General features: G+C 37.5%; 1 long non-coding RNA gene across 1 annotated transcript; it reads left to right on the top strand.

Moving 5' to 3' along the window:
- Window positions 1–11,396: 11,396 nt before the first annotated feature.
- LOC133598421 (uncharacterized) lies at window positions 11,397–19,173 on the top strand. Its single transcript, XR_009814709.2, has 6 exons — window positions 11,397–11,627; window positions 13,097–13,192; window positions 13,548–13,780; window positions 15,960–16,108; window positions 16,230–16,538; window positions 18,207–19,173. It is a non-coding gene; the product is annotated as an uncharacterized lncRNA (long non-coding RNA).
- The last annotated feature ends 7,079 nt before the right edge of the window (window positions 19,174–26,252 follow it).

A 26,252-nucleotide genomic window follows, 5' to 3' on the forward strand; every position in this document is an offset into this window, starting at 1 on the left:
ATACTGATATATACAGTCGTGGAATTAACACATTATTATGCCTAATTTGGACAACCAGGTATGGTGAAGATAAGGTTCTTTTTTTAAAAATTAATAAAATAAAATAAGAAAAATACATTAAAAACATTTTCTTGAATAAAAAAGAAAGTAAAACAATATAACAACAGTTACATAGAAACTAGTAATTAATGAAAATGAGTAATATTAACTGTTAAAGGTTAGTACTATTAGTAGACCAGAGCACGCACAATCATGTGTGGTTACGGACTGCATCCCTTGCAGACTGTATTGATATATATTGATATGTAATGCTGGAACCAGAATATTAATAACATAAAGAAACAACCCTTTTGTGTGAATGAGTGTGAATGAGTGTAAATGGGGGAGGGAGGTTTTTTGGGTTGTGCACTAATTGTAAGTGTATCTTGTGTTTTTTATGTTGATTTAAAACAATAAATAAATAAAAATTTTTAAAAACATACCGATGACAAAAAAAACGATACCAATAATTTCCGATATTACATTTTAAAGTATTTATCGGCCGATAATATCGGCCTGCCGATATTATCGGGCGATCTCTACTATAAATGCCTAAAGCATGTGGTTTGTGGCTTTAGAACACACTTGTAATTTCATACTACGCTAAACACAGAGCAACAACACAATAAAACATACAGTAGTTAATATATGAACTTTTATGCTCAACTCCATATACCGTTGAGCCTTTCCAACCAGAAGTTTTAGCCTCTCTGAAGACAGACATTTCTTCCCATTCTCTGCCATGACTTGATCAGAAGTTGCACGGTCCACCTTTACGAATGTACTTTCCTCTTGTTTATAAGTAAAACGTCCATCAAAATGTATCTGATAATTGTGAATGATTAGTTCCAGCGTAAATACAGATGTTGACGTTGTCACTTCAAAGGAAGGAAATACAGTTTCTAGTCAACAACAGCTGCAGTTACTCCTTCTGGAGACACTGCTCCTTAGAGTTTTGGAAGAGAATTACAAGTCTTGTGTCACCCCCCACGGAATTACTATAAATCAAACAAAAAGTCGTCGGGGGGACGCAAACTACGCGATGCGATAGTATATTACAGCCTTAAGCCTGCTAACTACTACTACTTTATTGTTATTTGTTTTGTTTTTTTAATTATTTGACAGTGATTTGTGATCTACGTCGGTGAGTTGTGATGAAAATGAAAATAAAAGTCCCTTATTTTTCCCCATCACCCCAGAAAATTTCACACACTTTTAAATGCAAATGTTGACAGGTATGGTTCAGTGTGTAACCCACCTCTTCCCCAAAGTCAACCAGGATAGAGGTCAGTACATTTAACAACAGCAGATAATTATTTCTTTTTTGAGACACTAATTCCAAAGTAGTACCGACCGCAATAAGGGATCTTAGAATAAGAATGCCTGAATAACATGTATTTTAAAGTCATCAAAGAATCCCTGGGAACAAAAGAAGACTAAAATAAATACTTGAAACGTTGATTCTCTGTTAATGACTGATAATGTCTTATTACTTGAGAGGGAAGTTAGAACAGGAGACATTTCTAACCCAAAATGTCCTACCTTATCTTAGAAAAGTAACAGTTTGACAAGTAAGAGTAAAGGTTACATATCAGGCATGTTTGTCTGTGTGTTTATGCCTGGAGTACCTCTCTCAGCAGGTGGTCTCCTGTTCATGTGAATACCTGAAAAGCTGAGGCTTTCTATCAACACCCACAAATAGCAGAAAACATCCTACAAAAGAAGCTATTTTTGTGTTCTTGTTCTGGTTTTGTCAAAACATTGCAAATGAAACAGAAGCTTACCAAATAGTTTGAGAGGAAGTGAGTTTATGAAAAAGATAGTTTGTTGTTATTGTTAGAATGTTTTCCCAAAGCTGGTCTTTACATTACAATGAGATTTGCCTACTGCACACTGTTAGTGTTAGACTCGACCTGCGTTCTTTTGTTGAACAGTCAGAGGTTGGGTCTTCTGGGAGATTTCACAAGCATTTATTAAAACAGGTCACGGAATTATTTCCTCCCTTTATAGCATAAAGAGCAGATAAGTCCAATGGGTCAACGAAGCCATGGTCAACAACTGTTAACGAGGGCGAGGGTCAGTCCAAGGTAAAAGAGGTGATGAAGAGGGAGACGCATGAGTGGTTTCATCCATTGATGAGGACATTTTTTGTCAAAAAGATGTGTAGTTAATTCAAATTATTATAATTAGAAAAATGTTAATATCTGAGGTTAGTTACCCCTTTTAAAGATTTTAACCTTTGTACCATTATCTGGCTATTGAAGACGGCTTCAACTTGAGATTACATTGGGAGGTGTACTTGTTGTGTTTTTCTTGTTTCTCGCATTGAACAAAGAGAGCAAAGTCTACCAAGTCAAATTCCTTACGTGTTAATCATACTTGGCCTATAAAGCTGATTCTGATTGAGATTCTGATTATTCTTTACAAAGGATTAGACGGACCAAAACACACATCAATGTCTACAAAACAACAGATAGCAGGTCAAAGATACAGCTGCATATTTGTGTGTGCCTAATCAAACAGTTTGAAGTCAAATGAAGTTCAAAACAGTTAGCACACTTCTAATTCTCAACACTTGAAGCTGTAATTGTGGTAAAGCGTGTAAAATTTGAATGTGTTGTACAGTTTTAAATACATTTGCAGAACATTAATTTAACCGTTCACCCTTAAATTTTTGAGGGAAAAATAATCACCAAGTTTAGAATAAGAACGATAAACTGTAGAAAAGTGAAAGTATACTGCAAATTATTTTCCACTTGCCAAATACTTATTTTTACCCATAGCAAAGCAAAATTGAAGATGAGATCTCATGTATGTCTTATATACATCTCCTAGACATAAAAGAGCACGAATCGAGACCAAAGTAGTTTTCTCATTCTTCTCAGATGTATCTCGTGAGAAATAAGGCTCACAGTGAGCACTGTGAGAGATCTCAAAGTTGTCTAACAGTTATCTCTTTTCCCGATTTCAACTAAGAGCAAAATGAGAGATGAATGAGCTGGTCTCCAATATGTCTCAATTATGTCTCAGTGAGAGATATACATGGTTTTGTTTCTCACTACTCACTGTTTGAGTTCTCAGATGTCTCTTTTCTATTTCGGCAAAAAGAAAATTGATGAGTATTGGTTTCAATGTCTCAATGATGTCTCAGTGAGAGATATACTTGGTTTTGTCTCTCACTGCTCACCATTTGAGTTGTCAGATATGCCTCTTTTCTATCTTAGGAAAAATAAATTAAAAATACATTTTAATTGGCACAATTTAATTATACCTCAATCACACTCCAGTTTATCTCATGCCAAATAAATAATTAATTCAGGCAATATGGATATATGGTCTGTAATCTATATGGTTTAATGCATAATGTTCTACTTAATTTGTTGATTTCTTATACACATGCCATGTGCAGTAACTCAGTGACTACAATTGTGAGATTTAAAACTGAACCCAAACAATACTGTTATGATCACAAGACACTTTTTTAAGACCTTTTAACATTAGTGAACTTTCTCGAGCAGTGATTCTCAAACTCTTTTCACAAAGTACCACTTCAGAAAACCTTTGGCTCTCCAACCACCATGATAAGGACTAATATTAAAATACAGTAGCATAGTAGGCCTAAATATTCATTAAAAAAGACAGTGGTTTTATTTAACAAGTACATTTTAATATATTGGCCACTGAAATATTACAGACAATGCAAAAACTTAATCAACAATTATACTCCATATACAGTACATATTTACAGCATCCACGGCAACATCTAATCGGTGTGTATTTTCAGAGCATTTATAACAATGATCAAATATTTGATTTGTGACATCTTAGGCCAGTTGAGTTCTTAATTAGTTAAAACTTTTCAAGTGTGTTTGGGAAATGAACTGCAAACACAATGCCAGGCACAGATGTGAAGTCAAGGAAAACAACTTTACCCAATATGTCATCCAATCATACTACTGTACTGGCAGAGGTTTCCAATAGGGGAATAACATGACTTCATGTACCATTTGTTACACTATCTTGCAGCAAAGAAAACCCTGCATGTTTGAATTCACGAAGGAGGGCCCATTTGGCACATGATTGTGCTATGATAAAGAAGAAATCAATCTGTCCATACTTTGTTTGTCCGTCATTTGAAAAAAAAACTGTAAAATTGTTTCTACTTTTACCTTTACCATAGTGTTTTGATGTGAGATCATTTCTCTTAACTTGTGCCCTGTGAAAGATGCTTACTGTTCCAGAATTGATGCAGTGACCAGCATGTATTTGCAATGCAGAGAGGTGAACTGTGTCCAATAGAAGTTCACTAGGTGCTCCATATAGTTTAATCCTAGACAAATATTTGTTTTCCTGACAGAAACTATCATCTTTAGTCATATGTCTGTAAAATTCAGCTATGACATTCCCTGGTTTAATAGTTTGTGAAATAACAGGAATAGACTGCACAAGTTTGACTACATTTACCATCTGCATAGGTATATTTTGAGTACCATGTATGAGCCTTAACAAATATCAATTTTTGTCTTCATCGGTGTTCCAAGTGAGATGTTTTTAGGGTCACTAAGAGGACCACCCCTATCGACAAGCTGTTTGTAAACTTCTGCATCATATATATCTTCAATGTTGTTAGCATCTGCCTTCTTTCTGCTTAATCTGAAGTTAAGCTTCTCCTGAAAACCTGGCTTGAGGAACAATGACCTTATGTGAGCCTTAATTGGAACCTCTATAAAGGATGAAGATCTTTCTTCTGACACACTGGTCCCACAAGACAGACATTTTATTTGTTTACTTTCTAATTGCCCAAAACAATTACTGCAGTATTTATGTAATAAAATAGGCGATGATGCAGAGCAGGATAAAAGAAAGTTTTTGAACTTCTGCACACTGTTTAAGCAGTCTGCATTCAGACTATCGGGACAAAGCAACTTGAACATTTTCAGCAAATCGCTTATAGGGCCTTATCAGTGACTTTATGACAGTTTTCATAAGCCCTGATGATCAGAAGGCACTCTGCCACGGTTACTGATGCATTGTCATATAATGGTTTGTCTGTTGTGTCCTTGATATTTGACTCTTCTGCACACTCCTCACTCAAACTATCTTCAAATCCTTCATTAAACATATGTCCGTCATTGTACATCCAATCCCCCATATCAGGGAGAGATTCCTCAAATGATTGAGATGGATCATACTCAGCATCGACATGTAGTTCAGTTGTTAGGCCATCAGGAGGATCTATGAGGGCTGATCTGGAAAATGGTTTTCCATTGTCTTTGATAGAGTCAAAAGTAGAAATATTTTCATGTGCTGAAATTAAAATAGAATAAAAATCATTAAAGGTTTTTTATAACATTTTGTCACAAGGCAAAACGTATAACATCTCAGCACATCGCTCACATTCTTACACTCAAAAGTTTGGCATATTTTAGCAGGATATGCTTTGTGACAAAATTCACAGCAAAACATTAGTTAGACACAGAAGACGGTGGGTGTACCTGGCGGGTAGGGAGAGGTTTGATGTTCCAGAGTGGTACATCCTGCATGGACACCTGGAGGTTGGATGTGTTCCATATGAAGAGCAGTGTTTTGGGCTCCTTCTGTTCCCCTGCTGCTACCTTCTGACACAAAGAAGAGGAACCAAAAAACTCTAAAAATTAAAATAATTAAAAGAAAAGAAGAAAATTGCGAAACAAGAAGCAAGTTGACATAAATTGAACACATTATACAAATCTAGCTAATGGAATACATTTACTTTTTTCCCCACATCTTGATCGCATTGTAGTTCATGTTTACGTATCTTCTGTGTTTGTGGTAACACATAATCAATCAATCAATCTTTATTTATATAGCCCTAAATCACAAGTGTCTCAAAGGGCTGCACAAGCCACAACGACATCCTCGGTACAAAGCCCACATACGGGCAAGGAAAAACTCACCCCAGTGGGACGTCGATGTGAATGACTATGAGAAACCTTGGAGAGGACCGCATATGTGGGTAACCCCCCCCCCCCTCTAGGGGAGACCGAAAGCAATGGATGTCGAGTGGGTCTGACATAATATTGTGAGAGTCCAGTCCATAGTGGATCCAACATAATAGTAAGAGTCCAGTCCATAGTGGGGCCAGCAGGACACCATCCCGAGCGGAGACGGGTCAGCAGCGTAGAGATGTTCCCAGCCGATGCACAGGCGAGCGGTCCACCCCGGGTCCCGACTCTGGACAGCCAGCCCTTCATCCATGGCCACCGGACCTGTGCCCCCCCCCCCCCCTCAAGGAAAAGGGGAGCAGAGGAGAAAAGAAAAGAAACGGCAGATCAACTGGTCTAACAGGGGGGCTATTTAAAGGCTAGAGTATACAAATGAGTTTTAAGATGGGACTTAAATGCTTCTACTGAGGTAGCATCTCTAATTGTTACCGGGAGGGCATTCCATAGTACTGGAGCCCGAATAGAAAACGCTCTATAGCCCGCAGACTTTTTTTGGGCTCTGGGAATCACTAATAAGCCGGAGTTCTTTGAACGCAGATTTCTTGCCGGGACATATGGTACAATGCAATCGACAAGATAGGACGGAGCTAGACCGTGTAGTATTTTATACGTAAGTAGTAAAACCTTAAAGTCACTTCTTAAGTGCACAGGAAGCCAGTGCAGGTGAGCCAGTATAGGCGTAATATGATCAAACTTTCTTGTTCTTGTCAAAAGTCTAGCAGCCGCATTTTGTACCAACTGTAATTTTTTAATGCTAGACATAGGGAGACCCGAAAATAATACGTTACAGTAGTCGAGACGAGACGTAACGAACGCATGAATAATGATCTCAGCGTCGCTAGTGGATAAAATAGAACGAATTTTAGCGATATTACGGAGATGAAAGAAGGCCGTTTTAGTAACACTCTTAATGTGTGATTCAAACGAGAGAGTTGGGTCGAAGATAATACCCAGATTCTTTACTGATTCGCCTTGTGTAATTGTTTGGTTGTCAAATGTTAAGGTGGTATTATTAAATAAATGTCGGTGTTTAGCAGGACCGATAATCAGCATTTCCGTTTTCTTGGCGTTGAGTTGCAAGAAGTTAGCGGACATCCATTGTTTAATTTCATTAAGACACGCCTCCAGCTGACTACAATCCGGCATGTTGGTCAGCTTTAGGGGCATGTAGAGTTGGGTGTCATCAGCATAGCAATGAAAGCTAACACCGTATTTGCGTATGATGTCGCCTAGCGGCAGCATGTAAATACTAAAGAGTGCAGGGCCAAGAACCGAACCCTGAGGAACTCCGCACGTTACCTTAACATAGTCCGAGGTCACATTATTATGGGAGACGCATTGCATCCTGTCAGTAAGATAAGAGTTAAACCACGACAAAGCTAAGTCTGACATACCAATACGTGTTTTGATACGCTCTAATAAAATATTATGATCGACGGTATCGAAAGCAGCGCTAAGATCAAGAAGCAGCAACATAGATGACGCATCAGAATCCATCGTTAGCAGTAGATCATTAGTCATTTTTGCGAGGGCTGTCTCCGTAGAGTGATTTGCCCTGAAACCGGATTGAAAAGGTTCACAGAGATTGTTAGACACTAAGTGTTCATTTAGCTGCTGTGCGACAATTTTTTCGAGGATTTTCGAAATAAAGGGAAGGTGGGACACCGGTCGGTAGTTTACCATGAGGTCAGGATCAAGGTTAGGTCTTTTGAGCAGAGGATGAATAACCGCTTTCTTGAATGCTAGGGGAACAGTGCCAGAGGAAAGTGATAAGTTTATAATATTTAGCACTGATGGACCTAATAATACAAAAAGCTCCTTGATAAGTTTCCCAGGAAGTGGGTCAAGTAAACATGTTGTTTGTTTTATCCCACTTACACGCTGTAATAGTTCCTCTAATGTTATTTCATCAAAAAGAGAGAGACTATTTTGTATTGCAGTATCCGTCGTAGATACAGTTATATCTGTGTTCATAGAACCCAGTTGTAGCTGGGATGCGTTGTCTTTAATCTCCTTTCTAATGAGTTCAATTTTCTTATTAAAGAAATTCATAAAGTCATCTGCCGAGTGGGTGGAGCTATTGGGAGGAGTCCCTTGTTGGGTTAGCGATGCTACTGTACTAAACAAAAATTTAGGGTCGATTTTGTTGAGGCGGATGAGATTTGAGTAATATTTAGCTTTAGCTAAGGTAAGCATGCGTTTATACGATATTAAACTATCACTCCATGCTTGATGGAAAACCTCAAGCTTGGTCGCGCGCCATTTGCGTTCCAACTTTCTACATGATAATTTATGAGCTCTGGTTTCCTCTGTAAACCATGGGGTGCGCCTTTTAGGGGCCCTTTTTTGTTTTAGCGGTGCTATACTATCAATGGTTTTGCGCAGGGCATTGTCAAAGTTGTTAGTGAGGTTATCAATAGAGCCGACATAATTTGGGAATGGTGTCATTACCGAAGGCAGTAGGTCAGCAAGAGTCATCGTTGTGGCGGCATTAATGTTGCGGCTGCTATAGCAGTTATTATTATTATTAGTTTGTTGACAATGAGTCAGAACTTCGAATTTTATAAGGTAATGATCGGACATTACTTTAGTATACGGGAGTACCATAACTTTGGAGGTGGTGACACCCCTGACCAGCACTAGATCTATCGTATTGCCGTTGCGATGCGTAGGTTCATTTATTATTTGTGTAAGACCACAGCTATCAATTATAGTCTGGAGCGCCACGCACTGAGGGTCCGATGGGGTATTCATATGGATATTAAAGTCCCCCATTATGATTATATTGTCTGCGTGCGTCACTAGATCAGCAACGAACTCTGAGAATTCATTAATAAAGTCCGAGTAGGGCCCTGGGGGGCGGTAGATAACAGCCATATCGAGAGGCAGAGGTGCGACAGACCTCATAGTAAGCACCTCAAACGATTTGTATTTATTATTTAGGTTAGGGGTAAGGTTAAAGTTTTCATTGTATATTAGTGCGACCCCCCCACCCCTTTTAAGGGGACGGGCAATATGCGCATTCGTATAGTTAGGAGGAGATGCCTCATTTAGCGCAAAAAATTCGTCTGGTTTGAGCCAGGTTTCGCTAAGACCAATGACGTTAAGATTGTTGTCTCTAATGACCTCATTAACTAATAACGTTTTGGGAGACAATGATCTTATGTTTAAAAAGCCCATATTATAAGTATTGGGCTGTTTTGACGAGTTTTTGTTTAAATTATCCGTAGTAGAAATATTAATAATGTTGCGTTTATTATACGTAGTGCACTTTAAATAGTTTCGACCATATCTAGGAATTGATACGACGGGAATTTTCAGATTGTTTGCTTGATGCTGGGATCGACTGAACGCATCATGATTTGCCACCTCAGTAGAATGCATATCTACCCCGGACACATTCACAACAGAAAACACATTATGTGAGTTGTGTGTTATTCTAAGAAAATTGCTATGCGTACAGGAATTATCCAGCCTGGTGCTGGCTAGTTCTAGCTTAACTGACTCCTCACCCGGACTAGCAGGCTCTGTAATTGCCTGTGACCGGGCTTGCTCTAGTGTAGTTAGTCAAATAATCCCCAGTATTAAATGTAACTCATCACAATACAACACGCACTATAAAAAGAAAGTGTGGAACTTCAGTGATAAACAATGCCAATGATTAGTAAATACACAGCAGCAAACCAAACCTATGAGAAAGGATCTTGACGAGGGATGAAACATTATTGTAAATATTGCGTTGTTTTGGTTTCAAAATTCTAACAATAATGCCGTGATGTGTGACGCTATCAAACGAGAACTCCCGTCAGTGTGTTTTTTTCTGACAATATTAAGTGGGCTGATCTGAGAAGTAAACTCGATCTCCCATGATAACCCGCGCAGTGTGGGACAACAAAGTTCAAACAGGGGACATTATATAGGGACGAAAACGAGGAACTGTGCAGGAGTGACGGGAACGTTTGTGCTTCGTAGCTCGGAGGAATTGTTGCTGTGAAATATTTCTGTGCCTATTACTGCTGTGTTAGATTAAACTAAAATATGTGTGTTACTTGAAATTCTGGATGATTTTGCACCATTCCTTTGCACTTAAAATACCTGTTTATAATAATAAATAGGACTACAACATATGAACATTATGTTTGTATTCAATTACAGTAAGTGTGTTTATCCTAAACATTCCTGCCACTTCATTTAACACACGTTGACATGTTTGTAACAATATCTTACCGTGGCTTTAACACTGTGACGATATAATACCATGACATTTTGATATTGTTACATCCCTAATCATGACTTGATGTTACCTAGCAGCCTTAACTTGAAGATGAAAGGTTCAAAGAAGATTAATTACACATGGTGAGATAACTCATATTTCAAGTTTCATTCTTCATATATGTGCTACTGTAATCAGGGTAAAAGAAAGCAATATTTCCATGCTTGTTCCTGACAAACTGTGGACAGCTTTTTATCCATCTATCTGGTCTGTAAATCTCAATCAGAACTAATTCACATAAACAAAGAACACGCATATACATATAACTTACTTAGACATTGCTCATCAGTCTCCACATTCACATTGGTGGCTGCAGGAAGAAAAATAAAGTATCACATATTATATCTGCTGCCAGTTTAATGCACCACCACTATGCCAGTCTACTCACCAATTGTACAGTCCATCTTGATCGTTTATTTGAGTCAACTTCTTTACCGGTTCTTCTCCATCGTTTTGCAGGTTTTCGTTTGGTCATTTTGACACTCCAATACGATGTGAATACAGACAAAGGTTGCTGGAATATACAGTGGAACTTCTTGTAAATGTAAAAGTCTATATTATGTTGAAGCAGTGTATGTTCAGTAATTTATATTGTTCCACTTCCAATGTTCTCTGTACATTTATGTCTATCATTGTTATTTCACTATGGGATGTATAAAGTGTATCTTATCACTTGCGATGCCTCGGTGGAGGTAAGTATCATAGCTTCGAGCAAGGTGGTTGCGCCGTTGAATGCGGCATTTATAGCTCTATTTTCGTAACACAGTGACGTTACATTAGTTTGATGAATAATAACTTGTGTGTGTTAAAGTAATTTAAATACCAAAACAAAAACAATAAATGGTATTACTTACTTTCAGTCGTTATTCCTTCGATGCTGAATTGTTTCCTCCAATCGATACAAGTCACATTCGCCCACTAAATGCGCATGCGTGTTTTCCAGGAAGAGCAAATATGATTGGACAGATTCATGGGGCGCCGTGCCAAATCTCGCGAGAATGTTGATGAGACAGATCCACATCTCAAAATTTAGATAAAGTTGATTTTCTCCTTATATGTCCATCTGAAAATAGCCATTTTTGGCTATGTGTAACTTTCAAAGGAAGGCAATTCAGAAAATTCACGCCTTCTATCAGACAGCGGCGGACATGACGCGTTGTTTGCCATCAACGTCAGAAGAAGAAGAAGCGGGAAAACAGTAGGTGGCATAACATTTGAACGTTGTGTGCGCCGACCTCGAACGAAAACGAGGAAGAAGAAGAAAGAAAAGAAGAAGCGGGAACGTTTTTGGAAACGACAACCGCAACGCTTGTGACAGAAGACTTGGAGAGGTAAGTATCCTAATATTTTTTAGTTGGTTAACCATGTAATGTTGTGAAGTGAAAATATTTAACTGTTGTGACAACGAGTGGTCCTTTGAGAGGTTGCGGTAACGCTAATGGTGTCTGCCCAGCAAGTAATGTTAGTATACATAATGACCTTCACAATTAGATTATACAGTGCATATTAATTTGGGGTTTGACTTTAAACATTTTTATAATACTGTTGTAGGTAAAGTAACAATCGACAAAGAAGGTCCGGGCTGCATTTTATTGGTATGGCTGGCTAGTTGTAATAAATAAGAGATGACATCCAAAAGTGTTCAATGATTAACAAATGTGCCCCGCCATTTTGAAAGCAGCAGTACATTTGCTTACTAGCTGGCACTGGCCAGTATGTATTGTATCACGCTATTGATCATATAAACTGCATATATATTGGAAAATAAAGTAGCTATGTGTGTAAAATTTGAAACATTCATTCATTTAAATTAAACTAGCATTATCAGACAGGTCTTGTTATGACTAGTTAGACTTCGACTTCCTTTTTATTGTCATTCAAATTTGAACTTTACAGTACAAATAGGAACAAAATTGTGTTACATAAGCTAATGGTAGTGCGGGATAAAAAAGCAATAAGGTGCATATATAAATAACTAAATAGGTTACTGTACAGATAAATATATTGCACTTTTTCACATGCGTCCACGTTTATGGATGTATATTATATTGTCTTTTTTATTCCAGCGAGTTAATCCATTTTGGGGGGAGTTGAGGGGATAATTTCATTATGATGCGGTCAAGAGCCTTACGGCCTGAGGGAAGAAGCTGTTACAGAACCTGGAGGTTCTGCTTCGGAGGCTGCGGAACCTCTTACGAGTTACGTAATATAAGAATAATTTTCCTGTGATACATGTTTAAAAAGTTATGATTGTCTTAACCTGGTCAAAATGCACTAATTTATGGTCAACCTCTTCAATACAAAGTCATTGGGGCTCAATATTTTATTCATGACCTTTTTTGTTAAAAATGCCATAACTTTATTAATATGTACCCTATTATAAAAAGGTGCCATCAAGCCCCCCCGCACCCCAAAATAGATAAGAATGAAACTGTCCGGGTTGAGTTTTTTTTTTACTATAGCCAGAACGATCATAAACAATCATTTTGTTTACTTGTTTTTGACAGAAGTTAAATATGATTTACCCAAAAAGTTAACATCCATATGAAGTGACCCCATATATGTAAATACTCTCCATTTATATCATAGTTCCATCCATCTATCTATTTTCTACTACTTTTCCCTTCCGTGTCGTGGGGGGTGCTGGAGCCTATCCCAAATGCGCTAGGGCGGAAGGCGGGGTACACCCTGGACAAGTCAACACAGATCGACAGACTACATTCACACACTTGCGTCAATTCAGTGTTGCCAATCAACCTATCCCCAGTTTGTGATACAAAATTTATTTTTTCTTTAACAGGATGGACAAAAAGAAAATGACAACATAAGAGGTTAAGAGTTCCCACAAAGAAAATGAAGGACCTGCATAATTCTCCTCCCCCAAATGAGCAATCTGGTAAGTCTCTGTATGTGTGGCAAAGCGGACTACGGTTAAGCCAAATTGCCGTGTTACATGTAGCTAACAAACTGGAAAAAGGACTTTATTAGTTTGTTTAGTATTTAAAGAACAGCTGAGAATGCCACCTTGGGAAAGTCGCCCCAAGAAGGTTAGTAACAGTAATGAGGCCACACACCTCTAAGACAGCGATGGGCAAGCTCACCCTACTGCATATGCTTTAAAATGCATATAGGGATGGGGAGAGGGAATAATCATAACATTGTTGTCCAAATGAGGTGACAAATACCAGTCCAAATTTTTATACTCAAATAAAAAATGTTAAACACTTTCTCTTTTGCACTCTCTCTTTCAGGGTGTTTGGCCTTCGTCAGATGGGAGGACGGTTATACCGGCAAAATCTTTACTGTAGCAGACATTTTGTCAAGAGATGAAGCTCCTGTGCAGATCTTAGAACAGGAGATTCTGTTTTAGCAAAGTGGTCAGATGGTAAATTTTATAGGGCAACTGTTGAATATATTTCAGGAAAAGTGACGGGGGACTTGTAACAGGCAGCAACACTGTTGGACCACCACCACCACCCTATGGGTAAGATTGACATTTATTACCTCATGCCTATGGGGCTACAAGTTCAAAACTTTTCATCTTTATAAAATCAAATTTGGTGAATTTCCAAACCAAAAAACAGCATTAACTGAAATATTATTTTATCTGCCATCAAATAATTGTTTCAGTAAATAGTATGTGAATGACAAATACAAATATTTAATGTATTTCATTGCCAAAACCCCAACATCTGTATCCACTTTGATTTCAGGATTAAAAGTTCTGAACTTGTGGACCCTGAAAACAATTATTTGCCATCATTTTATTACTTTTTAATCATGGTCAAAATGTTCATAGAGTGTAAATATCCACTCTACAATCTCATGTGTCAAAACTAGGGAGTAAAAAAAATTAACATTTCATGTCATGGTTACAATTGTTATCACAGTATTGATAAATGTGCTCAAGAAGTACTTGAACACACACTGAAATCTTATAAACAAGTTTTATTGAGGAAAAAAAATAGTTACACAATATATACTTTCTTAACAGAAGAAATCTACGTTTTGAAACATTCAGTTTCACGTCAAAATATAAATTCCGCATTTTTAAAAATTAAATATAAATTAAAATATATAAAAATATAAATAAAAGTAGTGTAAGGATGGGAGTTGAAGGATGAGTGTCAAAAACAGAGCTAACTTTGCTTTCTTATCAGCAATCGAGCATTAACTAAACACCCGTGGGTTCTCAGAGCAACACACAACACCAGAAATGTGTCCCGTGAAAACCTGTCCGATCCGGAGCTTTCAACAATAACAAAAGTTCCATGGATGAATTAAGTAAACAATATCAAAAAATAGGATCCAAACAAAATTTATGGAACGCTCGCCTCGGCCGCAGGTACTTGCTGTTGCTCTTGCCTAAACGCCGCACTGAATTTCAGGACAGGGAAACCAAAACAAGCTTGCTAGTTAGCATAATTAGCATCATCGAGCTAGCTTACTTGTTGTTGATACTGTTACATGATTGGCTGTTGGCTTATCCCTTCCATTGCTCAGTAAATACTGTTATAGCATGTCCCTCCCATTGCTCAGTGACACTTCCTGTTTTCTGTTTCTTGGGTTCCCAAAGCGCGAGTGACCTCATGCAGCGAATCTTGCTTGCTCAAATATTTTATCGAACGCATTTAATATTTATATCATTATGTGTCTATTGCTATATATATTTATTGTTTTATTGGCCCAGGGCTATGTAGTATTGATTCTTAAAAAAATATTTTCGGGGCTTGCGTGGGAGCACTACGTGCAGATATAAATGTTCCTCTTTTTTGTAAATGTTCCTCTTTTGTCAAAGGGTGCTCACATGCCTGTACTTCCTGTGTGAAAGAAAGTAGTTAAGGTGGAAATCTCAATATGCCATAGTTTAAAAACATTTTTTAATCCAAATATAAGTACTGGTTTGACAGTTTATACTTAATTGTACATTTCATAAATAATCCTGAGATGTATAAAGTAATAACTTCTTGGTGATAGTCAATGTTATGTATAACTTAATATTGTAAAATCTGTCATAATCTGTTGGTATTGTTGACTAAGTGAGTTGTCTATTTCCTTGCAGTCAAGAAGATTTCATCTTCAGTATTGGTCCAGTTCCTTTGTCTTTGATGTGAAATGTTTTTGTTTAGGAGTACTGTACAGAATGATTGTAGATATGGTCAATTTTGGTCATGGTACATTTATTTTCATTATTGGTACCGTCCATCATAGAGTGAGGAGAACAAATCATTTATACACTGCTGATTTTGTAGTTTGAGGTCTGTTACTTTTATTATTATTATTATTATTATTATTATTATTATTATCATTATAGGTACACTTCAATTGTAAGTGATAGAATCCAAAACAAAAATCCATAAAATCACATTGTATGAATTTTTTTTAAAGTAATTAATGTGCATCTTTTTGCATGATATCCATATTTGATACTTCAAATATACTCCCAAAAGAGGTTTCTAGGTGATCAATTCCATGGGAAAAAAATGCAAATTACCTGAAAACATACAATGTGATTTTTTGTTTTGTTTTATATTTTGCAGTCTATTAAATACTTGTTCTCCTCACTGTACATAGACTAAGGTCCACTTTGTCCGCTGGAGGTTAAAATGTGGGTTATTTCAGTAATTTTTTTGTAGTTCAGTATTTCTCATCTCTTTTGACAGGAGAGATGCAGGCAACCCATCTGTCGAGGACACTATCTCATATCGACCGCAGGCAGAAAAATCATGGACGCCATGTGATGGATGTTGGGAGGAGTTTGAAAAAATCCTGCGAGAAAAGCAACAAATCGAAGAAGTCCTCTTGAAAATAGGCAAGTAATTAATGCTAATTTATTCATGATGTAATTATTTTGTTTACGTAAATTTGTGATTTGGCCTTGAACACATTATTTTCTCATTCGGGTATTGTTTGTGCTATTTTTTCCCTTTCAGATCCGGACCAAGTCAGAGTACTCCAAACTCTCTGCGACCTCGTTAGTGACAAATACAGCGACGGCCCTCCTCAACAATCGGGCCAGCAGGAGCTCTTTCCTGAGAGCGGCGTATTCATGTCCTCGTTCCGCCTTGCTACCATGAGTCATGCTTCAAAGCCCAATTGCATGCGTTTATTCCACGCACTTTTTGACCACTTTTTTACAGTTGAGGAGTGTCAAAATGCTGTCGCTTTTGGTCGCCCTGGAAACAAACCTGTAGGAACAGGAAAGCGCATCCTTGACCGGAAAAAAGTTGAAGAAATCCTAAGTAAGTTTTCCCAAACTGAGGGTGTTTTCAGGCCAAAATTGTGTAACAATAATTAAATAGAAGTTCAATACGAGAAAGTTTGATCCCTTATCGATTATAGCACACGAGAAGCATAACTGAATGTTACATAATTACAGTTTGTGATTGGCCAAAAAACTAGCATTGTGATAAGCAATATAGTGTTATGTCCATCAACTTGAAGTGTGGTTGTGTGTATTAATGTACTGTATGTGCAGGGTTTCCACAAGGCATGAAGTCATTAAATGGATTTTGTGTAAATTAAGGCCTTAAATGGCAATAAAAAGCATTAAAAGCGTTGTCCAGAGGCATTTAAAAAATGTAATACAATTGTAGGACATGGCCGATAGTCAATATGTCAAACGGAAATTTTTTTTTTTTAAATTAACTTAAGAACCTCGAAATTTCTACATCTGTCTGTGTGTGTGTTTATTCTTTGAGCTGAAGCTGCCAAACTGCATACAAGGTGGGAACGCGACAAAAGCACTGCCTCAATACGGCACAATGAAACTGCTCTGGGGGCCTAAACTTTTCCATTCTTTGGTCACTGTAGGCGTGTAGTCCTTAACTGGGACATCATGTCAGGATAATGGGGAAGCTGAGCTTTTTTCATACACGACTCGTTTATTTCAATCACCTCCACTTCAACACATATGAGCTAACTTGGCTAACATTAGCAACTGTCGTGACGCAGGCGCCTCAAGTTATGGCTTAGGATGGACAAACAAGGCAATTTTCACAGCAGACCACAACTCTTTTATTCTCTGACGTTCCCACAATAAATTAATACGAGTTCCTTCAGCTGCTGGATACTTGATACATAACTTGCTATTTACTGTAAACATTTTAAACAACAGAGAGGGTGTAAAATACAATATATTCAATATCGGCAAATTAATATAATTGACATAGCTTTTTCTTAATGCATTTTATTGGCATTTTTCCAAATACCGTTCTGTATTTTTCTAAAATGTTTAAATCGATCATCCATGTCCAAACACATGCATAATTTGCAATCCTAGTATGATGTTCATTTATTATTCTATAAAACCTTTTAACTATTTTAAAACAAATTGTAATTGTAAAATGGTATCCTCCAGTTTGTGGCTATTATAAGACATATTTTCAGAGAATAAATATATATTTACAGCATGTTTTAAACAGACACAACTAAAAAAATGGCTTATGGGTATATTATATTGATCATCTGATGCAGAATTGGATGTTTGTTTAGAGGGCTTAAGTGCAGTTCTCCTTTAAATTTTTTGATGGACGGAACCTTTTAATTGGCCATTCTACGGCCATGCACACAGTCAAAACACTATATGCTACTCCAGAAAAATAAATAAATAAAAATACATTCTCCAATTAAACAGTTTTGTAAGCCAATTCTAATACACGAGAGAGTAACAGTTAATCTAAACTTTTCAACTAATTAACTTGTCTAATTGTAGGCTTTTGACTATATATAATAACTATATGCAGTCGCACATGGGCATTACATTTTTTTAAGTACCAAAAAAATGGCGTTAAAAAGCATTAAATTAGATTTGCATTATTATTATTATTGCATTGCATAGATTTGATACCTGTAGAAACTCGGATGTGGCAAAATTACGAATGCCTGATTATTATGTTCTTGCCTTACAGCGTATGTCCTGAGATGCGGTACCCTTCCTGATTGGGACAATATTGAGGAGGCCAAGCTCAAGCAAGCTTTGGTAAACAAATGTCGGGCAAGAGCAGGTTTTAAGTAGGCCCTTGTACCTGCCAAGTTCATTCTGGGGTAGGATGTTTCCTTTGTAAACATGTTGATATTTTGGTCTGGGGTTGCGCAGTATATATTGTATAAAAATGCCCTATGATGTAGCTTTTAGTACCACGTTATACTGTGACAATGCATATTGAGATGTGCTGTGTCTCGCAAATTTGGCACTGATGCAACCTCACTAACAAGCTAGCGGCTAATATCCCTTCACAGTACAAAGCTGTTTCCAAATTAAAAACGGAAATGACGCAGTATGTTAGTAGCTTTTGTAACCAATTTCAAAATGTTTTAATGATCATTTATGTACCAAATGTTATATTGTTATCGCAGGAGGCTGTTCTATTGTTTACAACAGTGTTTCTTAATCATAGGGCTGGGGCCCACTGTTTGGCTGCGAATACCCCTCGGGGGCCGCCAATAAATATCTGTTTCTTAGCTGTGGTCCGTCCATATGGGCCGCAATGGTACTCAGTTGTAATACACTTTAGTGTAAGATGACTAATTCAGTGTTTGTATTTGAGTTGGTCCGAGACCCCTCTGTAGTGGAAAAGTTGGTCGGGCCCTGAGGTAAAAAATGTTAAGTATCCTTGGTGTTCAATGTGTGATTATTTTTTATATGTAGACCAGTTCCAAACACCACGGTTACAATTTTATAAATGTATTTCAGTTTTTGCTTGGAATATTTCCAAAATGGAAATTTAGTCATTTACTCACCCTCTTACTGAGATTAAGTCAGGTGTTTTTTTTAACTACAGTACATGGTTTGCTCAACAAGGAGTTAAAAAAAACTACACCGGACTTTTTCACAACAACAAAGTGAGTACTTAAGGTTAAATTCATTTAGTTTTGTATTTGTTTTATTTTATGTATATTGTTTTCTATGTTGTTTTAATTATTGTGAATGTCAATATGTACATTATGTATGTACTAATTAACTACATTTAAATTGTTGTATTTAATCTATTTTTATATCTTATATTTTGTATTTGTATATGTGTGTAGCCAAATAAAGTGATACACCGCTCAATATTTGAGTATTTTTTTAGTGTTATTTCTAATTAAGTCAGATAACGAATATTTAAATTGCACTCTCAATTTGTTCTCATTATTCTCAAATTTGAGATATGATGGCTTTGTTAAGACATTTAAGAGAAATAATCAAGACATGAAAGAGACATACATAAGATCTCTTTTATTGCTCATACATCTCATTTCTTTCTCTTTAATTCTCCTTCAAAATAAATGAGACATAATTGAGATCAGTGGCATACATATATGAGCTCTCCTCAGTGTATCCCACTTCTCAAATATTGCTCAAATGGTTGTCTCAACTCAACCTCCTTTGTCTCAGTGATGTCTTGTCTCTTTTTAGCTTATTTATTGCTTCTAAGGGTCCCTTAGGAGCAATAAAAGAGAAACAATTAATCACAGAATTAGACAGATATGAGAAGCTCAAAATGTTCTCAAGATACGAGATTAAGCAACAGATGAGCAAGCACATTTTTGCTATGGGTAGTCACTGACTTTACACCGTAATCTTAATTTTAGCACAACTAATTATATTTTGTCCATGATAGTTTAAAAATGTTTAAATTGAGAAAATAACTATTCAAATAAGATATTTTGTTTTTCTCTACATTGAAAATATTTCTGCAACATCCCGAGGATGCTTAATTTAAGAATTGCAAGTTGAATAATGCTTGTTTTCAAAATAAAGAACTTATTTTATCTTAAAAGTCGATATATAGAAATCATAATGTATGATGTCTTATCAAATAAGATGAACTAGCTTCATGGACAAATGATTTCACTCGTTTTTAGTATTTTTTTTGTAAAATCTAGTCTTTATTATCTTATGCTTTGTCAGCTCTTTTTGTAGTGTACACATTTTCTCCAGTCACACTACAGTATATGGTAGACATTTACTGCTGCTTATGGTGTTTATAAAGTGTGGTATTTACTGTATGTAAACACCAAAGTTTGATGTTATCTTAAATTAAATTGATTGTTCAAAAAAATATTGATTTTATTAAGTGTGAAACTCAGGCCCTGTCTACATTAAGCCGGATAACTCCTTAAACAAATAATTATTTAGCCTAAGCCCGTGTCAGCCATACTAACCCATTGTTTACGGTCCCCCTCCTTGTATATTTTTTTACATGGGTAAGTGCGCCGTGTATTTCTCTTAGCTTTGTATGGACTCATCAATCGTTTACAAACTGAGTTCGAAGAGAAAGTGACGCCAGAAAGACCGCGCCCCACACAGGAAGTCACGTCAGAAAGAACGGGCCACAGCCAGCTTCATAACAGACGCTTGTGGAAATCACACATGAATACCTTAAAAGAAGGAAACGCGCGATTGCAGCTATTTCGGATACAACACATCTCAGACGGCAACATAACAATGTTGAGCGACAGTATTGGATAAGGCCTGGAAGAACGGCAGCCTGGTGGGATATGTTTGTCACCGAGTGTGTTGTGCCAACGAAAAGAACTTTCCAATGTCCAGGTGAGCTGTGATTCTACTTAGTGAAAAACTTTGTCCATTTGTCGAAGGGGAGGCAATGAGAATGCGGGCTCCCATGGACGAGGGAAGACTACGAAAAACAGCAAATGCATTTGGACTGGCAAAGCAGACTATCAGTTATTGTCCGCGATGTATGTCAAGCGATTATTCAACGTCTAGTTTTGTACCATTATGAAGCCATGAAGTGGTTGCCGCCGTCAAGTACAACCACCAATGTCAGCCTACAAGAACAGGCAGGATTGCAAGAATGGACAATGAAGGTAAAAGAGTGAGGAGTGTCCTGACCAGATACCTTGATCCCTAGATTGATTGTTGTAAAAGGTTCTTTATCACATTGTTTATAAAGTCCGTTAAAGATATGATTCATGTATGATGGCTCAGGTGTGATTCACTACAATAGTCTAACAGCTGCTGATGGTGAGGCAAGCAAGGTTTACCGTTAAAAGAAATGTGGCAATAGGCTACATTGAAACATAGGGTAAGAATACACTTCCAGGTCAGAGGTGACTATGACGCGCACATTTTTTTCGCACATGCATACTAGGTCGCATTGCGCCGGCGGACGGAGGGGGGAGGGCGTCTTAAACGGTGGCATTGTGTGTGTGGACAAGAATAAGGTTAGGTGGGATATAGCCTGGATAACCTTAGCTGGCTTAGTGTAGATGGGGCCTCAGGGCCCTAACTTTGACAGGCCACCCCAATGACCACCTTGTCAGCAATTGTTCATCTTATGTTAAGTGAGTTTTTAAATGTAGCCAACATAATTTAATGGTACTGAACACCCTTTGTGGGGTTTGAGGCTCTGATGCTCGTTTGAGTCAAATACAGGATTTTAAGTCAGTTTTTCCGTGACATGCTCTGGAATGAGATTCCGAGGTGACACGTTCCTCCCACATGGTGCACAGCAGCAATGACATGTTAAGTAGCCACAGAGGTTTCAATTATTTGAAGCTCTTCCCCAGTGCATAGACGACTGTCTTTGTATTACCCAATCTGGAGTCAGAGAAATTATATATTTCATCATTCGTGCGTCTTGTGTGTGCGTGTGTGTTTGAGCGCACGTATGCTTGTGTGTGTGTGCATGTGTTTGTGTGTGTGTGTGTAACTTTAACTACAGCCTTTTCTGCTGTTTCCATTTCTAAACCAAGAAAAATCACATGTAAATGTACAACAGTCCAGTTGCATTAAGATATGTGTAACATTGTGTTACCACGCCTCTACACATAAAAAAATAAAATTGCTTGGTTGCAATTGTGTGACATACAGGCCAGCCCCCTTAATTCACATCCATTTTCTACCGCTTGTCCCTTTTGAGGTCAAGGGGGGGTGCTGGAGCCTATCTCAGCTGCATTCGGGCGGAAGGCGGGGTACACCCTGGACAAGTCGCCACCTCATCGCAGGGCCAACACAGATAGATAGACAACATTTACACTCACATTCACACATGGAAGGCAAAAATTTAATATGGCAACTGTTTATTTACCTTCAGAAGTGCATATGTGCAAAGTGTTTTAGGCTTAGTGTTAAATACAAACCAGATAGAATCAAAACATGTGCTATGTGATGGCATGGATCCATACACTCTTAAGAAGAAGCTGTCTTGTCAATCATACTTAAAGGGGAACATTATCACAATTTCAGAATTGTTAAAATCATTAAAAATCAGTTCCCAGTGGCTTATTATATTTTTTGAAGTTTTTTTCAAAATGTTACCCATCACGCAATATCCCTAAAAAAAGCTTCAAAGTGCCTGATTTTAACCACCCGTCCATTTTCCTGTGACGTCACATAGTGAAGCCAACACAAACAAACATGGCGGAAAGAACAGCAAGCTCAGATTCAGACTCGGATTTCAGCGGCTTAAGCGATTCAACAGATTACGAATGTATTGAAACGGATGGTTGTAGTGTGGAGGCAGGTAGCGAAAACGAAATTGAAGAAGAAACTGAAGCTATTGAGCCATATCGGTTTGAACCGTATGCAAGCAAAACCGACGAAAACGACACGACAGCCAGCGAGGACGAATTCGGCGATCGCCTTCTAACCAACGATTGCTATGTGTTTGTTTGGCATTAAAGGAAACTAACAACTATGAACTAGGTTTACAGCATATGAAATACATTTGGCAACAACATGCACTTTGAGAGTGCAGACAGCCCAGTTTTCATCAATTAATATATTCTGGAGACATACCCTCATGTCAGCAGGCCAGGAAAGCTAGGGTCGATATTCTTCTCTTGATCATCTTGGGACGGTGTGAGCCAAGACATCCAGGGGGTTTAGCTCGCTTGTCTGCGGGAACAAACTGCCGCCATTTCTTGCCGTGCTAGCGAGGTCCTTTGTCCCTGAATTGCTCACACACTCCGGCAGATTCAATGAGGGTCTGACGGCAGATTTCTTTGACTTTATCGTTGGAAATGCATCTGCTTTGAGTGTCGCAGGATATCCACACATTATTGCCATCTCTGTCGTAGCATAGCTTTCGTAGGTAAAGTGTGCGGAACAAACGTCCAATTTCTTTCCACTTTCGCATCTTTGGGCCACTGGTGCAACTTGAATCCGTCCCTGTTCGTGTTGTTACACCCTCCGACAACACACCGACGAGGCATGATGTCTCCAAGGTACGGAAAACAGTCGAAAAAACGGAAAATAACAGAGCTGATTTGACTCAGTGTTTGAGAAAATGGCGGATTGCTTCACATTGTGACGTCATCGCTCCGAGAGCGAATATTAGAAAGGTGTTTATTTCGCCAAAATTCACCCATTTAGAGTTCGGAAATCGGTTAAAAAAATATATGGTATTTTTTCTGCAACATCAAGGTATATATTGACGCTTACATAGGTCTGGTGATAATGTTCCCCTTTAATTTTTAACTCGCAAGGAGTAGATGTGCAAATTTATGGAGGCATAATATTTCTTTACATCTGGTTAGCTTCCTGTAGCAGGTGAGCAATAGTGCAACATTTGCAACAATCAGCCTAAAGTCATTGCCACGGCTTGATTGATTTTTTGGGATGTGCACGTATGCCACAAACGTTTGCGGGGAGAGCCATTGCATGCCCGGAGAGTGGCCTGTTCAGGGGTTAAAACGCTCACATGTTTTTAGGTCTGTTGGTCAATATCCAGCGGGGGAGAGCGCTGATGTTCATAATGCATTTATTTTCATGTATTTCCGGGATCTACCAACAAGAAAAACCCAAAGATCGACTGATCCACGGGTTGGCGAACACAACTTTATAACAACACATATCCATTCCATGTTGAGGTTTCCTCAAGACAACTGCTCATATGTATTAACATCAGAAATTACAAATGTGAATAAATCGAATATAGACTTTTTCAGTTAAATTTAAGTTCATACAGACATAGAGAAAAAGGTCACGACAAGCTTGATATGTTGTTGACTTGACTCCACTTGACACAGAGCAGCAACCTTTCTCTGCATTGATGGACTATCTTATCTTAAGAATTCAGAATTTTGTATTCACCAAAATCCCTTTTGGAACCATTTCTGCAAGCAAAAACAGTGCTTTCAATTGACTTCATGCCAGGAACACGCTTTTTTAACCACTGTGTGCTTGAGTTCGAGAAGAGAGCAACCGGGAGTGACATCACGTGCATTAGATTTAAATACATTTTTACGATTGACCAACTTCAATGCTGACAGTCCATCCAAAACTTCCCACATTTTTGAAAATATTCTGTGACCAATAAAGCCACTATGTATTGTACTAACTCATACATCTGTATTGGTAGTTAAAGGTCAACTTACACTGAGGCAGTAACCACAGCCTTATAGGGGAACTGCACTTTTTTTCATCCATTCAATCATTATGAGCGACATGACAATGGATGTTTTTTTGTTTTTTTGCATTTTAAATATTAAATAAATGTAATCAAAAGTCTGCTTACAATGGAGCCTATGGAAGCCACGCAATTTAGCATAAAAGCTCTTAAGAAACATCCAAACACCTCCATTGGCGTTTTATATACATGATGTAATTATATATGTGATTTAGTCGCGTGTACATTTATAATAATATTTAATATTTTCGTATTTTGATCATTTTAAGCATACGTGGCGCATTCACATCAAAATCGCATGACTTTTTTTTTTTTTTCTTCATCACTGATTACTACGCACTGCAGACTTTATGAGAGCCAACAAACATAATAAAACATCACTTACTGTGCAAAGTCTGCTGTCATTAGGATGCCGACTGCTAGGATGTTCATATATTTTAATTTAGATGGGATAATCCTTACAAAGAGACCAAGCGCCTTTTCTTGTTGTTCCTGCCATTTCCTGGTCATAAATGGCTGTCAAAATGAACTAACTTGATGGAATACCTACTAAGAGTTCTTCTGTCCAGGTCAGATGCATGATTTATGATCTAGAATAAGCTTCCAGGGAGCAAGGAAGCAAGACCACTCATGATACAAACATAAAGACACACGGTAGTGATCACGGCACCGCCGTAGTTTGTCTGCATTAGTGCTTATAATATAACAATATCACTAATACTTGGTTAATATTCGAGTCACAAATTGTAAATTGAGTATTGTTGGCGCTTTTTGAATGGTTATTTATTGTATTTTATGGGCGAAATAGAGGACCTCCCATTGGCTCTACAGACTTTTATCTATGTTTATTTACATGTAAGAATGCATAAAAAAAAAAAAAAATCCATTTGTCATCATGTCTTTCATAATGAATCTGAATGATAGGCAAAATCCCCCCAAAAAGTGCAGTTCCCCTTTAAGAATACCATTCAAAGCTGTATGTTATTTTAACTTAAATATAAAATATATATTTTTTATTTTAATTAAATATCAAATTCTCAGATAGCATAAGGTAATCTCATTTGCGAAGTATATGTTACAGTTTATGTTAATATATAAAAAAATGTTGCAACATAAAACAAGTGGGATTTCTCCACAAGAGATTAACCTACCATGTTTACAAGGTGTTTGTCACATAAAACATTACCTTTAATTCATATTCCTTAAGTACCACACATTTTATATGCAGAAAAAAATGCTCACAACACGAATCCTTACATCACTTTCTTGTTGTCAGCAAACAAAACCTGCTCTCTTGGTCCTGATCTTTAAAATTAAACAAAAATAGCAATTTTATAACAATCTTGTCTAAGACTGTTAAAGCCTTTTCACAGCCTATGGATGGTGAGGTTATATGGCCTTAGGCATATGCTACTTATTGGAGCACAAATTATTGGTGACGCAAATTAAATCTGAAATGACCCTGTATACTCAATTCAGGCCAATATTTAGGCTTGCATGTACACACACGCATGCAGACACACATTCGAGAGAATGCTTCATTGGTAAGTATAGCCAGAAAAGATGTTTAATGGAAATTGTTAATTTAGCTTTCCC

This window comes from Nerophis lumbriciformis, linkage group LG04 (genome assembly GCF_033978685.3).
Source record: "Nerophis lumbriciformis linkage group LG04, RoL_Nlum_v2.1, whole genome shotgun sequence".
Classification (NCBI taxonomy): Eukaryota; Metazoa; Chordata; class Actinopteri; order Syngnathiformes; family Syngnathidae; genus Nerophis; species Nerophis lumbriciformis.